Below are 16791 nucleotides of genomic sequence, written 5' to 3'. Positions count from 1 at the left end.
ATAAAGTTTGATTTTCTGGAAAATTTTCTGTTTTGAACGTTTAGAAAATTCAAAAGAAAAGCAGAGATAACTAGTTCTTCCAACAACACCCCCTTCTTATTTAGCGTTATTACTAATACTAAATAAGTGGGGACCCTTAGTCAAAAATTTAAAAATCAGTTAGTGCTTGAATTTCCTTTTTCAATAAAGCTTACCATCATAAACTTAGGAGAATACCCTTGAAAAATCTAAAAAGCCTAAGTTTTATGATAAGGTAGAGTAAAATCACTCCTTAAGAAATATCGCATCGCAAAAAGGATAATGGATACCACCTTACAAACACAATTCTAAGGTTGCGAGATCGCGATGCGAAACTTCATCGCATCGCATGCATCAAATATCACTTACACTGAAAAACCTCAAACTGCCAATATGCAATGGCACATATCGCAAATCGCATATCGCGGAAAACACATTAACGAATGATTGTCATATGCTACGCTCCTGCGATATTCCGATGTTGCGATATTGCAATGTTGCGATAAAGCAAGATTAGCGATCTAGCGATAGAGCAATAAAGCGATAAAGCGATAGAGTGATATTGCGATGTTGCAATCTGCGATATTGCAAAGCAAATCGCAAAATATCTTCATCGCAAATCTTTCGGGCTCATTGTTCAAAAAAGTATTTTCCATAAACCGAGACCTGGTTATGCGCTTTAATGCTAATTAATGAGTTAGTTGCCAATCATTAATGAAATAGGGTTTCGTGCTTATCGAAGAGCCATTTCACGTAAGGTGGTATATTTTATGTCTTCGGCATTTAAATCTTTCCCGTCACCTTTTCCTTATCATGATTCTCACCTCATTTGTAAACTGCAGGAACAAAGAACAAAGAATTATACAAAGCAATATTCAGGATACTATGGGAAAGAAAGGCAAAGCTCCGAGTTCTGAAGATGAAGAAATGGTGCCCTTGTATACAGACACCGCCTATAATAGAGATGCTGGTATTACTACTTGGGAAGGCATGTATAGTCTACTTGAGGAAGATAATCCAAAAATAATGGAGGTTACAGCTACTGCAGGCTCACATGGGTCTTCTGAGGCATCTATTGCAGAGCTAGCTTGCTCATTCTTACACCAAATAGTGGCGAGGCCCAAAATTCTTCCATACACGGCCATGGTTAAATGGGTACTGGACAGTGCCGACATAAAAAACAGACAATTTAAGACTCAGTGTCAACAACTTACGGAATCATTATTTTCACAAAATTTAAGCTTTACATCTGCTAACAAAAAGCACGCAAGAGGTAAAAAATCACACTAGGGAAGCTTGGATCAAGAAATGGAGGCAGTTTTCGATCGCTGAGCAAAACCTCTTGAAAGGGAAAGCCTTTGATTGCCAAGTCACCTGTAAGCCCAGAAATTTGTAAGAAAGCAATGCTAGAGGTAAAAAAGTAAAATTTGAATCCTAGAAACCAGTGGTATTTCTCAGAAATATCTTCAAAATGGTATGTATATATGTACAGAAACTGCAAACAAACTGGAGACAAAAGGCTCAAGAAAAGGCAGAATCAATCCAAAGATTAACTAAGTTGAATTGGGATTCTTACTGGGCATATTTGGTAAAACCACATAGCTAGTGCATGACTCTCAAATGTATCATCAATTCTGCTGAGAAGATGGTGCTAGCTATTGCCAATGCCGTTTTCGTAGGACGGTTAAAGTCGGAAGCCGGCCAGCCGACTCTTCTCAAACAATTACTAAACGCTTGCGATTTCAAGGAACAGATACAAAAATAGTTAGTTGTTAGTTTTAATTTTAGCTTCAATGTTAGTATTAATTTTGCTTTATCTTTGCCCGAAATGAGGACAGTCATTTAAACCATATCCTACATTTTTGTAATAAGTTATTTTTAGATTTAGTTAGTAGTATTTAAACCCTTCTCATGCATTTAGAGAAGGGTCCTGAAATTTGTCAAAAACTTGTCCTCAGAACATGCACTTTTGTACCCTCCAAGGAGGTTTTGATGAATGAATGGAATAGGATTTATTGATATCTTCATTTAATATCTACTGCTGACGTTGCACTTTTGTACTCTTAGTGGATGTTGGATTAAGAAGAGATAAATCGTTATCGCTTGAAGCTTATGAGTAGAACTAGTTATAAATGGTACTTCTATCTCTTAACTATTTCTGCCTTTTGTGTTAAAGTGATATTTATGTTCAATTGTTTATATATTGATGTGTGAATGCTTGAGTTATCATTTGGCACTTCTGTACGGTGATAGCTATTTATTTATGCTTAATGTATGAGTAGCTTATTATGTGATATGTTTTTCACAACTGTTTCATCTAACTTTTTATACGAAGTGATTTATCTCTATTGAATTCTTTTCTCATAACAGTTGAATGATATTTATTACCAATTGTTATTTGAAATCATTTTAGATCGCATAACGGAAAGATTACACCCTGGGTTAGTGTAGAATCAGATATTTTTGTTTATTAGAATACAATTGCATGTTATTAGATTAGAGTTAAAGTAAAAGTAGTTCACTTAGGAACTTTTAGAAAGGAAATATCAAATCTCAACACACACACACATAAATTGGGAAACTGGTCCCATATCCCCAGTCAGACCCACTATACCAAACAAAAAAGGAGTTGCTAACCAAGGTTCGGACCGGGTGGGTATCCCCCTTGTTGTAGACCCGATTTTTGGGGCTTCAACAGAACACTAGAACCATACGAAGAAGAAAATTGAAGGCTGGTTGGATCATAAGCTTCACGAGTTCGTAACACAGGAAAATAGAACTCCATAGATATCTAAGAAGAGGTGGCTGGATCGCTACATATATACAGAAATCCACGAGATCTTATTCATGACCTTATCTTCAGAGCTATATGATTGGATCGCGAGGTTAGCCAATAGCCAGGGAAGGTACAAGCTCAATCAACCAATAGTGTGGACTCCGGAGTTAGTGAATAGACTAGAGGCATCAAAAGATAAGATCATGTGGGTCGTGGACCATTGGCTCAACCAGATTATAGGGGGGTTTATCACTGAGTTCACGATAGACACAACCATGAGCTATAGTGAAGTAGAACGATGTTTTCTCAAGGGACAGCGAGGTAGGTACATAAAATCCCTGAATACTTGCATTAAGATGCTGTTATGTGAGAAGTGGGTTATGCGGATACATTAATGATTGGAACGACGCGGAGAAGAAATATCTACAAAGGGATCGAAGGGTTAGGAAACAGTCCTTTAATTTCACCTCCACGAGCGAGCGAGGAAGAGCACGCTCGGGTTTCCCCGAGAAGTGCGGACAGTTGGATAAGGCAATGCATTTTGTAGTTATCACCTCCACATATGCCATCACCCACTTCACCTACTTCACCTCCATCTTCAACCACCCCATCTCCACCCAACCCGCAGTTCAGCATGGCGAGTGTGATCAAGCTACCGGTATTCAAAGGAGTAGGGAATGAAGATCCGAACCAGTTCAGGTTCGTGGTAAGAGCAGTGTGGGAATCACAAGGAGTCATGGATGACAACATTAAGAAGGCCACATTGGTGAGCGCACTGTAGGATTGCGCACTGACATGGTATATCAAGCACTCGAATGATCACGCAAATGTAGGAATGGCGGAGATCTAGAATGTGCTAAACAGAGAATTTAGCCGGCCGAAATCAGAGACACAGTCAATCATCAGATTTAAAGAGATCGCGATGCTTCCAGGAGAGACCCCATGGGATCTGGATCAGAGACTGAAGAGTACGATCCGCAAGTCCAATATGACGCATGGATGCATAGCACCGCGCCTGGTTTGTTGCGTCCTTGACACCACACCTAAGGATGGCACTGTCATAGCAGAAGCTTTCAACCCTGCATGAAGCACTAGAAATGGAGATGAGGTTGCATGAAACACTGATATAGGATCCAGGATTAGGAGTCCAATAGATCCACGTGCAACTGCATAACCTGTGCTTAGAGATGCAGAGTTTGAAGCAGGATAGGGTGCCACGAACAGAGGCGCGCGAAGAAGTATGGTGCATAAAATGTAAAGTCCAGGGCCACGACAAGGACCATTGCCCAGTATTTGCGAACTACTTGGTAGGAGGGGGGCCAATGCCATTGAGACCAGAGGCACACGCAGGGCCAAGTATGGCACTTGTGCTCTGGTGCATGATCTGTCAGGTGGGAGGAAAGCACATGATGGACAACTGTCATTTGCTGTGGAAGTATACACAAACTCCCCAGCAGCTGTTTTACAATTTTTGTAGATCGGTGGGCCACGACAAGCATACTTGTCGCGGCTATGAGTTAATGATGGAGCGGACCCCAGCATATAGAATGCAGATGGAAACGTGAGGCCTTGACCCAGCCACGGGGATGGCGCGCGCTGGATTTCAAGGGCAAGGTCGAGGACGACGAGGAATGGGGCCAGGAAGAGGCCAAGGATAGTTAATCTGTTATAATTATGGAGGATGAGGGCACTACGCTCGTGATTGTACCAATCCGATGGGACTATATTGTTCATACTATGCTCAATTTGATCATGAAGCAGTAGATTGTCCTACGTTGATCGCACAAATGCATGAGAAAGGGGTACCACAGCCTACTCCGACTCAGAATATCCAAATGATGAGGTCTGAACTGCGAAAGAAGACCCCAACGTGAACATGATGCTCAGAAGTGGCACGACCAAAGGGGAAGATAAGGGGAAGTAGCATGAGGAAGATACATGGGTTCGCAAGGCTCCTACAAAGGAACCTGAGTTTGACTTGGAACGCACAAAGGAGACATTTATGGAAGCTAAGAAGAGCTTCACGGAGGCCTCCACTTCAGGTAGTAAGGATCAACCAGAGATAGGAATGGATCCTTCTATGCTTACTACCTTTTTAGAGACATGCATGAAGCTACTGCGTGATAATAAGGTAGTTAAAGGACTACAAGAGCTAATCACTAGGTGCTCAGGGTCGGGTGAACCACGCGTAGTCCAGAAGCTGGGAAGGCATGCCTTGCGCACCGGGAGGGAAATGAGATTGATGGAACAAATTGGAGAGTATGAAATGGATTAGGTGATCCTAGACTTGGGTTCAGACGTGAATGTGTTACCAAAGCAGACATGGGAACGCATGGGCAGGCCCATGTTGCAGTGGTCCCGGATTCAATTACGAATGGCGAACCAACAAAAGATCTTGCCCATGGGAAGGTTGCAAGGGGTAACAGTGGACATCGAGGGTGCAAGAACGCAGAAGAAATTTAAGGTGATAGCGACTGTGGATGACACCAACCCTTATCCTGCATTGCTAGGAATAGACTAGGCCACTGATATGAATGGGGTCATCAACCTGAAGAAGCGGAAGATGATATTCGAGAAAAAGTATCTACGCGTAGCAATTCCACTAGACCCAGCCGAAGGAGAACGCTACACTAAACCCGTGCACAACAATGACTTGGATTGCATTTACCAGATAATGGCACAAGACCAGGATCGGGTAAACCCAACAGTAGATGGGAGAATCTCATGGGAGTGCGACAGTTCTTGTAATTTGGATTCAGATGAAGAAATAAAACGTTTGCAGAACCGGTTGCATGAAGTAACAATGTTGAATTGCAACATGATGATTAGATTACTGTGGCATGTGACGATTTAAGCGAGGGAACTGCCAACAGGTAATGGGGTAACAAGAGTGGAGGAATCCTTAGACAAAGTTGGAAGTGCAGTACCAAAACAACAACAGTGCGGTGTGCTAGAATGGGCGTTGCGCGTGACACCCACACGATGGGGGCATACACAACAGAAGACTATGGGGAATTGGTGCGAATGTAGAAGATGGATGCACTTACAGTGTGGAAGTCCCCAACGTCATACACAGGATGGGCAACCAGGACGTAGGGAACGCAACACATGCTACAAAAATTCCATGTTGGAGCCTTTGCAAAGCTATGCAGAATCATGAATAGAGTTTACCAGACAGGACAAAATAATTGGGACCCACGCATGCTAGTGGTCCGATGGGCCTATGGGGCCATGTACAAGAACCTGGGTGTGGGAATGGTTCCAAAGACAATGAGTAGAATCAAGGCCAGGGTTGTAGGAAAGTGTCCTCCCGAAATCAACCCCATAATTGCGACAGAACGCGAGGATCAGAGTGAAGAAATTATGCAGCTGCGCAAGGACGAACATATGCAGATTCAAGAGGCCATTCAATGAGGGAATATTGAGCTTCATGAACTCGAAGAAGATCGAGTGTGACTGAAGCAGAAAATCATATTAATGGATGAGGAGATCAAAGAACTGGAAACCAAAATCTTGCAAGTATTACGTGTCAACTAAAGGATCGGGCCACACATGGGCAACTCGACCACCACACTAGAAGATTGTCACCGAGAGTTTTTGGCTATAACCATGGCTGCAACCACACCTTGTTAGACAGAGTCACCAAGGAAGCGCACTACATAAAGAAGAACACGAGGCATTGGTGGGCGCAAGGGTAACTAAGGGAGGCCTGCGGACCAGATTGAGAGGTGAATTGAAGCCTCGCACCAGTAGTGTGACAACCTAACTATCCGTAGGAAGCACAGTATTAGTGCTCCAAGTAGTTGAAAGAGAGTGTGGGACTATAAAAGAGTCTATAGGGGGGCTGCGCGGCACGGAAGTTGCGCATAGAATTAGTATGATGCACAGGTCACGTTCGCACACAAGGGACTGCGCTGCCACATGGACAGGATGGAAAGTGACCATTGGTGTCACTGTTCATGCCAAGATGTTCAATTTAAGACAACAAGGAGTGGACGGTGGGCAATTAAGACATGGAGTCAGAACTAGATTTGAAAAGACCTGCTCCAGTATAGCATTAATGAGCCAGAAAAGGGGGGAAGAGTCAAATTTGAATTCCGGCAGGGCCTATAAATCCCAGATGATTATCCACTGAACAACCCTTGGCATCTTGAGAATTCATTTATTGTGCATTGAATTTACGACTTTAAAGGCTTTGATAGAAAGTTCAGTCAAGCATTACCAAAAGAGATGTAGGAACTGCTGACCAGAGCAATGTTGACTGCCAAGGAAGCTACACCGAGCCCTATGTCACCAGTGAGGGACACGTCGAAATTCCAAAATCAGCCTAGATGCCAAGGCCCAAAAATGATCCATAGGGAGTAGGACCAGTCTGTATGTCCCCACAAAATTCGCGGTTTGGAAAACTGTTGATGGAAGAAAAGGGAAAAACAATTAATATTGAGTGCGATGATGAGGAGGAGGAGCCTCAGACCTTTGTAGAAGAAATAGAACCAGAGGAAGAGATGGAAGAAGACATCCAGCCAGTTCGCACCACGGCAAAGGTGCCCAGGTATGTCCCTCTATGGAAAGGGAGGGTAAAGGTACCTAAAGATTTGGATGCCATTAAGAGCACACTCAACACCCCGTTCCTCCCCACGGGAGGTCTGTTCGAAGGTTCTGTTGTGGGCCACGTACCCACTATAAAGTTTGAATAATGGGACCTCACAGATAGTGAGAAGTTCCCTCATTTGGAAACTTGCCAGCTGATGGAACAAAGCACGGAGGGGGTAGTTACAACATTGCCGCCACAGAAATGGTTGCACGAGGTAGAGGAAGCCGGGCTACTCCACCTCCTATCGATTCCACACTTTCATCGGTCCCCAATCATGATATTTTTCATCAGGCAACTACTTTTCCTGGTGCATCATGGGTACTTGTGGCTGGAGGAGCCCATTCCCCCATGGCAGAGCTGATTCATAGGATCTCTTGGCTTCCCTGTATGGGAAGGGACCCTGCAAAAATAGCTAGTACGAGTTGAGACTTAGTGATTGTGGAGGCCATGAAAAAGAAATATAGGTTGGAGAAAAAGTAGAGGGGTTACGTGATTACTAGCATTCAGGACAAAGGGGTCCACGTCGCTACCCAGTTGTTGGCAGGAAAGGTGATGAGAAAATGTCGTGGCAATGAGGTACCAGCAATGGTCATCGCACTGGCTGAGAAAAGCACAAAAGGGGTACGATTCAACTAGTCGCAGTTCCTCTGCGAGGAGTTCCTGACGAACTATAGGGAGGCCCAAGAGCAGGGTAAGACCTTCCACTACGTGTGGTTTCTCTTATCCATCCTATTGGTTACAGGAGAATTGCCTAAGGATAGTCAGTTTCCTCCCCTTGACCAGGACTAGCCGAAGGCAGCAAAATACTTGTTGCTATGGGCAACGAAGGATGCCACACACATATGAGAAACCAAGATATTTTGGATACTGATGGAGGTGAGCGTACGACTATGGATCAAAAAATGGTCATGCCTATCCCCCTCGGTATACAACAGTCTGAGGAGCTTCATAGACTTTAAAGCAGATATGCACAATTTGAATATCACGGCACGGAAGGATCCAGAGTAGAAATGGACCACTCTCCCCTTCATCGCAATAGATGACGCTGTGTTTGCGGTGCTCAACACATGGCCACCGGAATGGCGCACACGAGATGTGGTAGTGCGCGATGAGATGGAGATTCAAAAAAAGAAGGTTGCTGCCAAGCGGCTAGCACAACAGAAGCGGAATGAACAACTAGCTAAGGAAGTACGAGCATCCCGGGAGGCAGCGAAGGTGCCACCGGAATGGTGAACACCAGATGTGGTAGTGCGCGATGAGAGGGAGATTCAAAAATACAAGGTTGCCGCCAAGCAGCTAGAACAACAGAAGTGGAATGAACAACTAGCTAAGGAAGTACGAGCATCCTAGGAGGCAGTGCAGAAAAGGCAGCAATAGTAGGAGCCACTACGATGCAGGAAGAAAAAGGCCTAGACCTAACCACAAGACAGTGGATGGAGGATACAACAGAAGGCATGGACCCAAGCTCCACCTCGACACAATTGAAACGACCGAAAGGGACAGAATGAACAGTACCACGTAAGAAGACCAAGGCTTCCAAGTTGGATGGGGAGCCTATTACACTAACCGAGGGTGACCTATACGACATTGGCGACACAGTTCATGAAGTCACCAGGGAGGCAATGCTAGAGGCAATGACAGAGCAGCAGAATGTGTTAGGGGAGCTCAAGGCGCAACTCTAGGAACTTCAAGTGCAGGCCCCATAACAGTGAATGGTAGCCAGGGTTACGGGTACACCAGCAACTGAGAAATTGTTGCGGGCCAAACTGGAAAATACCGTTGCACTGTCGGAAGGAGCACTGGTAGCAGACAATATAGAAGACAAAGCCACGCTAAGCTGGCTCATGGGATTGGGTTTAAACTTTGTTGCCCTGCCGCGAGAAATATTATACCAGCTATAGGATGGAGCAGCAATAGAGCTCCGCCCTAAGGAAGGACACGCAATATAGGTGCTCAGTGAACAATGGATCAACATCGAGTTGCTGAGCCTCCAACGTGATGAAGTGGTAGCACAGGCTCAGCAGTTGGAGCAAATCATCGAGGAAGCCTATCACTACGTCCCTGAGCTAGTAATTGCAGCAGACTTACTAGTGGGTATCCGGATCCACAAACTGGCTAGTGGACTCCGCCAGGCACAGGAGAAGGAGACAAGGATCCAAATGGACGTCAACCTGGAGATCACAAAACTGAGACTAAAAGCACAACCCTCTACACCGTAGGAAGTCAGAGAGCAGTGGCACTGTGACATTCAATCAGTGTTGGAAGCAATAGAGCGTGCCATACAAGATTGCATAGGCTTGTTAGATTAGTCACTCTTCACTCTCACTTAACTGCAGGAAGAACCAACGCTATAGTGGTTAGAGACAGAAGCACAGGAATTGCAGTAGGCCTATGACAATGTTCAGGGGACCACGCAAATGGTTGACCTTACTCAGTAACTGGCCAAGATGAGGGAGGCCTAGGCTCTCAAGGAGCAGGTGGATGCCACACGTCAGAAAGAAGTAGTGCTTAAAGAACACATCCAGCCTTGGATTGAGGAAGCATTCACGGTCATAGCGAAGATTGAGGGAAAGCTGACATAGATGCAAGGAATATATGTACTCAGGCAAGGAAGTTCACCTAACAATGAAGCATCGGAGATACGTGCACAATGGGTATAGCAGACAATGGAAGAATGTGTCACGGACGTAAGCGAAGTGCAGAGGTTGTTGGATGAACTTTGTGCAAAGATCATCACACCAGCCGAGTGACTTGGGATGAGTCACGATGATTGTGTTGGGGGCCTATTGGGTAGTGGATCCCCCCATAGCATATTTTTGGGGCTTAAAGCCCAGTTTTGGGTCAATGTAATGTAAAGACTACGCAAAATGCGGGCGTAGAGTGCGAGAGTCTAGGGTAGTCCGCCCTAAAAATATTGTAATTTAATATAGAATGTGTCAGCCTACCCATGGCCCGCGGACAATGGGAATGTATAAATAGAGCAATGCTCTAAGTGTAGAAGGCAGTTTTTTGGTTAAGTATTGATCTTAAGTGATATGGGTTTTTGAGTGCGATATTCACTCTGAGTCTTGGGTTGTAGTAGTAGAGAGAGGCTCTCCAGCTGAGTGCGCAGAGGCCTGGTAGAGTCCATAGCTGTGTGCATGGATCCCTGCAGTTGAATGCGTATGGTAGAGTTGGGATTGTAACAGAACAAAACTTTAATAAAAACTAAGTTGGTTCTGAAATATTGTGCCTTTATTCGTAGATCTGTATGTTTATGCTTCTGTTATATGTTCATGCGTCTCTTTACATTCTATGATTGCATGCACTTTTTATGGATGTGAATGATTTTTAAGACTATTGGGCCCACAAAATTAAGTCAGATCTATAATAATAACATAGTAAGGGTAAAGAATCTAGACAGCACCTCGTCGTGTTCTATACCAAAACTATGCGAAGGTCAGACAACTACGCGGGGAGCACGAGCATGCAGGATTGGGTTGCGAACTTCCCAGACCTCATCAGGACATCCCTAGGGTGCAAAAACCTAGTTCCATCACCCTCCCATACTACCTTAGGTGAGACTTCAGTCCGCGCTCCGCGGACTGTTGCCGAAAGGGCCGGTAGTTTTGGGATTTGTTTGGCTAAAACCCTTCTGAACCTGCATCAGGCCCCAACAAGCCAAAACCAAGACTCTGCATGCAATTATTTATTCAAACCACACTTATCCACTAGGTCAGGATTAACATGACTATAATTAGATCCAGGGTGAATAAAAATAGAAGCAACTTGATCACAAAGTTTACAGTCCATCTTGATAATAAACGTCTCGTGATTTTCCTATCTATTATCCAACAATGCATAGATCGTAGGAATATTCTACTCAACGTATCCTATTGTTTATGCCTCCTGAGCAATCTAGATATACATTTTACCACCGTAATGTTGTGGACAATCTCTCCTACGATTCTCTCCTCCTCAAGTCCAACAATGCAAAGGATTCCAACCTTCATCCTTATTTTGCTCCTTAGATCAAATTCCCTATCCTTTTTCAAATGCATTGATCTTCTTAGAGGGAATTTCACTCTCTTTATTACATGTACTCTGAGTTCTTGCTTGCTTCTTGTCCCATTTTCCTTTGTTCTTTGCATTACCTTTCTATTCCAGCTTAGTCTCGGATCTACACTTTGATTGCTCATAGCAATGCTTTAGCTTTCAGATGGCCTCCTCCAATGATCTAGGCTCATCTAACACAATATTTTTTTGAATGCAATTGATAATCCACTAATGTATATCTAAATATTGGGCTTCTCCTCCTTGAGGTAAGGAAGATACCTCACCAACTCCAAGAACCTGCTAGTGTACTCCTCATCTGTCATCGATCCCATCTTTAGCTCATATAATTATTTTTTCCTATCATGAAAGTATCTCTCTGATAGATACTTCTTTCAGAATAACGTTTAAAAATCACTCCAAGTCAAGTCCTCCTAATGAATACCTCTAACATTATCCACATCTTCTCACCAAATATCTGCTTTACCTTCCAGACTGAATGTAGCTATTTTGGATTTCATGTTCTCTTAATAATCATGCAACCCGAAGAACTTCCTCATACCAAACAACCATGCCTCTATGTCCTATGATTTCTTCATCTCTCCATCAAATGTAGGTGGCTTTTATTTCTTAAACTTGTCTGGAGAATATCCCCTTTCACTCCTCCTGCAAGGATGATAATGATTCCGATCATAATGCTCGTCAGAACCAAAACTAAAATAGTACCTGTGTTTATCACATCTCCTATCCTGAGTGTCCAAGAACCTACCATATCTAATCATGTCATCTCTATCTGACCTATACTCACCATGAGTCCTACTTCCATATGCCCCATTAGTTTTGTCCTCCTACTCATGGCTAATCTGAGGTTGTCCCTATCATTGCAATTTTGACAAACTCCAAAATATCACTGAATTTACCTCTTCTTGCTTCTCCTGTGGATGTATGATTTTGTTGTTGTCTGCCTTACAACTCCTTATTTTTGCCTTCAAACTTCTCAATGTGTTTGCCAAATTAGAAGAGGTCCAATGCCATGCTACTCATCTGATCCATAGGGAGAGTCTCAGGAACTGTAGTCTATAATCTTGCTACTCATCTTTGATATTCTTCATGCAAGGTATATCATGTCGACTAAACCAAATCACAATAAGCCAACATAGCTTAGCATAATTTGGGGAGGATACATCATCTATTGGATCAAAAAATTAGTGTAATACATGTATAACATAATCATTACATCATCTAGAAATATAACACATAACCATATAACCATGTAACCATCTTTCTAGCCAGAGGCCACTCATCAATGCATGACCATATCAACTATACATACCATGACCTCATGCATGACAACAATCACCACATCATTGTAGACTTGACCACATGTGAATACTAATGTGCATAAACAATGCATAATCAACCATACACTCATGGTGACATACTCCACAACAACACCATCAACTTCCCATGTAAACCTCACTGCAACCATAACCCATACCATACAAATGAAAAAAGTACATGGTTTTCCATCTCAAGAAACACATTTGCAACTGACATGAATGCATGTCAAACGCACATCCCATCCAGTCCGAGGGGTGAACCATGCTCTAATACCACTCTATAAATCTCTCCTCCCACATCTACCCATGTAACTAGCCAACCAGGGTAAACATGCAATGAGAAGTTACTATGATATGATTTGACTCCCTATGTGTTAGTTAAGGAAGTGGAACCAACGAAACACATCACAGAGACCTTCCACATTAGAAAAATAACTCCCAAGAGCCATCACAAGCACTCTAGGAACCATCCCCTGAGTCCAACTTAATTTTTAGTGCATCAAACCCCTGGACACTCCCTTGTTATGGAAGAACATGTGTCCAACAGGCTGCAGATGCTCCCACATCAAGGGAAAGTATTCTTTCCATGACTAGCCCTCCTAGTTAACTAGGGGGTTAGAGGGGGGCCAGAACCCCCCTTTTGTTGCATCGATTGCGCAGAGGGGGGGTCACAGGGGGTTTGAGGGGGGCGGGTAGCCCCCCTCTAGGGGGTCCGTGGAAGCGCCTCAGGAAATGTTTCTTTGACCCTATATTAGGTGGGGTGAACCTACGTATGGTTTTTTGCATGGTTTTCACACATGATTTTGGGCGCGATGGTTTTCAATCCATGGTATTGGAGGTTTCGGCATGTATATATATGTATTGTAACATTGAAAGGAACATAATGAAAAATCAAGCTGCTAGTCCCAGTTTTGGGATCCAGGGGAAATCTCTTTGTATATGTGTTTTATGTGTTATGCTCTCATTATTGTTTATTTTCTGTGTTTTAGAATTCATATGCAGGTAATTTCTGTACGGGGTTAAAACCTACATTTGGTATCAAGGTTGTTTTAGCTTCAAGGGGATGCCTTTGTTGTTAAGGGGTTTCTCTCGGGCTTGAGGTAGACCCTGTTAAGTGGGAGATCTACAAGATCAATTCTGGTGGTGGAAGAAGATGGAGAGCAGTGGAAATATAGAGTTCAAGAAATTTAATGGTCAGAGTTTTGAGTTATGGAAACTCAAGATGGAGGAAATGTTGGTAGATAAAGATTAGTGGATCGTAGTAGATCTGGGTACTAAACCAATGGGAGTGTTCGATGAATAATGGAATAATTTGGATCGGAAGACAAAGAGAAAAATACGATTGTGTGTATCAGATTTAGTATTGTTGAATGTATTAGGGGAAGCTATGGCTAATTCTTTGTGGGTCAGGTTACAGACTTTGTACCAATCTAAGTCTCTGGTGAATAAATTGTTCCTACGGAAAAAGCTATATAGTCTGGGATGAAAGATGGATACTCGGTGACAGAGCATCTGAATGCATTTAATACTGTGGTAAGTCAGCTATTATATGTTGATATTAAAATTTCAGATGAAGCTAAGTGAATCAGTTTTTTGTGTTCTCTACCAGATTCATGGGATAGTCTGGTTATTGCAATAGGTAGCAATGCAACTGCCTTGCAGTTTGATGAAATAGACTCATCCTTGCTCACGGAGGAAATGAGATGGAAAAATATGGAGAGCCATAATGGTGATGCCTTGTCTGTATGAGGATGGCCCCAGAACAAAAACAAAAGTAAGTCATCGAGTGGGAGGTCTAAATCTAGAGGGAGATCTAAATCTCTAGGAAAACCTGTAAAGATGTGTTGGAAATGCGGAAATGAAGGGCACTATAAAAGGGACTATAAATCTAAAGCTCCTGACAAAGGAAAGGGATCTGATGATGCTCCTTCTGAAGAGGCGAAAACCACCTTAGATGAAGGTGGGGATGTATACTTGGATTCTTCAAGTACACATGTAGATCATGAGGCATGGTTGATTGACTCAGGTGAATCCTTTCACTTCACTTCCCATAGAGAGTGGTTCTACGAGTATGAGAAATATGATGTTGGTGATGTCTTCTTAGGGGATGATAGGAAGGCTAGAATCATTGGCCATGGAAAATTCAAGTTGAGGTTGCAAGGTGGAAGGATTAGAACACTTTCGGGCGTTTTGCATATTCCTGCATTAGCCAGAAATCTAATTTTTGTAAGAAACCTGGACGATGCAGGTGTAAAAACGGTGTTCAAGAAAGAAACCTGGAAGATGGTTTGGGAAGCACTGGTATTGATGTGGGGAGTTTAGATTGGAACTCTATACAAGTTACAAGGTAGCACTATTGTTGATGGGTGCAACAGTTCCATGCTTCCTGAAAGTGGAGCAGAAAATCTAGTGGTCTCTAGAGGAAAGACCATTCTATGGCATAAAAGGCTTGGACATATTGGAGAGAAACGCCTTTGAATACTTCATGGAAAAGGTATAGTAGAAGGTATGACTAATAGCTCTCTGGATTTTGATTTCTGTGAAAATTGTGTATATGGTAAGTATAATCAGGTGATTTTCCCCTTTGGCGGTAAGAGGGTGAAACATATTTTAGAGCTTGTGTACAATGATGTGTTTGGGCCTATGAAGGTTCCATCATCGGGTAATTTTATGTACTATGTATCATTTATAGATGACTTCTCAAGGAATACATGGATATATTTCCTCAAGAAGAAATCTAAAGTCTTTGATAGGTTTAAAGAATTTAAAGCTCTGGTGGAAAACCAGACAGAGCAGAAGATAAAGGTGCCAATGACATATAATGGTGGAGAGTTTTGCAGCAAGGAATTTCAAGAATTCTGTAAGAAGTGCAGTATAGCACGACAGAAGACTACTCCCTCAACAAAATGGAGTTGCAGAAATAATGAACAAGATGTTGATGAAAAGGGAAAGAAGCATGCTCAGTGGTGCCGGGTTAGGACAAGAATTTTGGGTAGAGGCGGTAGAGACAACATGTTACCTGGTCAACATATTACCTTCATTTGCATTGGAGAATAAGACTCCACAAGAGGTATGGACTGGTAAGAAGCCCTCTCTTTCACATATGAGGGTATTTGGATGTGATGCATATGTACATATTCCAAAGAATAAAAGAACAAAGTTGGATAGTAAATCTGAAAAGTGCATCTTTATTGGGTATAGGGATGGTTCAAAGGGTTATAATATTTGGAACCCAGTAACAAGGAATGTTGTGTACAACTAAGATGTGGCGTTTAGAGAGGTGAAAAATGTTATTAAACATAATGTCCCATCAAAGGAACCTGATAAGATAGAATTTGATCTAAAGGAGGAAGAATCAGACTCTATAGCAGAAGAGGAATCAGAAGATGAAGAGCCACAAACTCCAGTTGTGAGAAGATCAGTTCGAGAAATAAGGCATCCAGAAAGGTATAGTCCATATACTTTCTGTTCAAATTTTTCTTTGTTTATTACTGATTATGATCCCAAAACTATGAAGGAAGTAGTGGATTCAGAGGATGGAAAAATCTTGAAAGAGGCCATGGTTGATGAAATGGCATCTTTGCACAAAAATGAGGCTGGGGATTTGGTGGAGTTACCGGCTGGAAGGAAACCCATTGGCAGCAAATGGGTGTTCTAGAAGAAGACATATGTAGAAGGAAAGGTGGAGAAATACAAAGCTCTGTTGGTAGAAAAAGGTTATTTCTAGATGTAGGGAATTGATTTTGGTGATATTGTAGGTTTTAACCCCGTACAGAAATTATTTGCATACGAATTCTAAAAAACAGAAAGTAAACAATGCGAGAGCATAACACATAAAACACATATACACAGAGATTTTCTCCTAGATCCCAAAACCGGGACTACCATCTTGATTTTTCATTATATTCCTTTAAACTTTACAATACATATTTATACATGCTAAAGCATCCAATACCATGGACAGAAAACCATCGCGTCCAAAACCATGGACCGAAAACCATCGTACCCAAAACCATGTGCAAAAATCATGC

This window comes from Pinus tabuliformis, chromosome Q, assembly GCF_031772625.1.
Source record: "Pinus tabuliformis cultivar Carrire ecotype Pingquan chromosome Q, CPIR1, whole genome shotgun sequence".
Lineage (NCBI taxonomy): Eukaryota > Viridiplantae > Streptophyta > Pinopsida > Pinales > Pinaceae > Pinus > Pinus tabuliformis.
Note: the sequence above shows the minus strand (reverse complement) of the source record.